Here is a 270-nt window from a genome sequence, read left to right on the forward strand (position 1 = left end):
GGAGCTTGGGCCCACGAGCGAACCAGTTGGACGGAGGGCCGCGACGCCTCGCGGCGCTTCACCCCCCCGTCAGCACGCGGCGGCGAGCCGCGGCCGGCTTCATTCAACATGACGGTCGGGGGAGAGCGCGGACGCAGTCCCCCACTAGCAGAAATTTTGCAGTCGAGATTCCCACATTTGGGGAATTCGCTGGGGTCAACAGAGCCGGAGTGCAATGGCTGACCCTCGCCCAGGGTGAACCACCTTCTTGATCACGGTATCGCCCCTGCC

At 65.6% G+C, this 270-nt stretch overlaps 1 pseudogene; it reads right to left on the bottom strand.

Moving 5' to 3' along the window:
- Positions 1-116: 116 nt before the first annotated feature.
- On the bottom strand, positions 117-270 carry LOC121939305 (annotated as a pseudogene; the record flags this gene model as incomplete).

Source organism: Plectropomus leopardus, unplaced genomic scaffold, assembly GCF_008729295.1.
Source record: "Plectropomus leopardus isolate mb unplaced genomic scaffold, YSFRI_Pleo_2.0 unplaced_scaffold44961, whole genome shotgun sequence".
NCBI lineage: Eukaryota > Metazoa > Chordata > Actinopteri > Perciformes > Serranidae > Plectropomus > Plectropomus leopardus.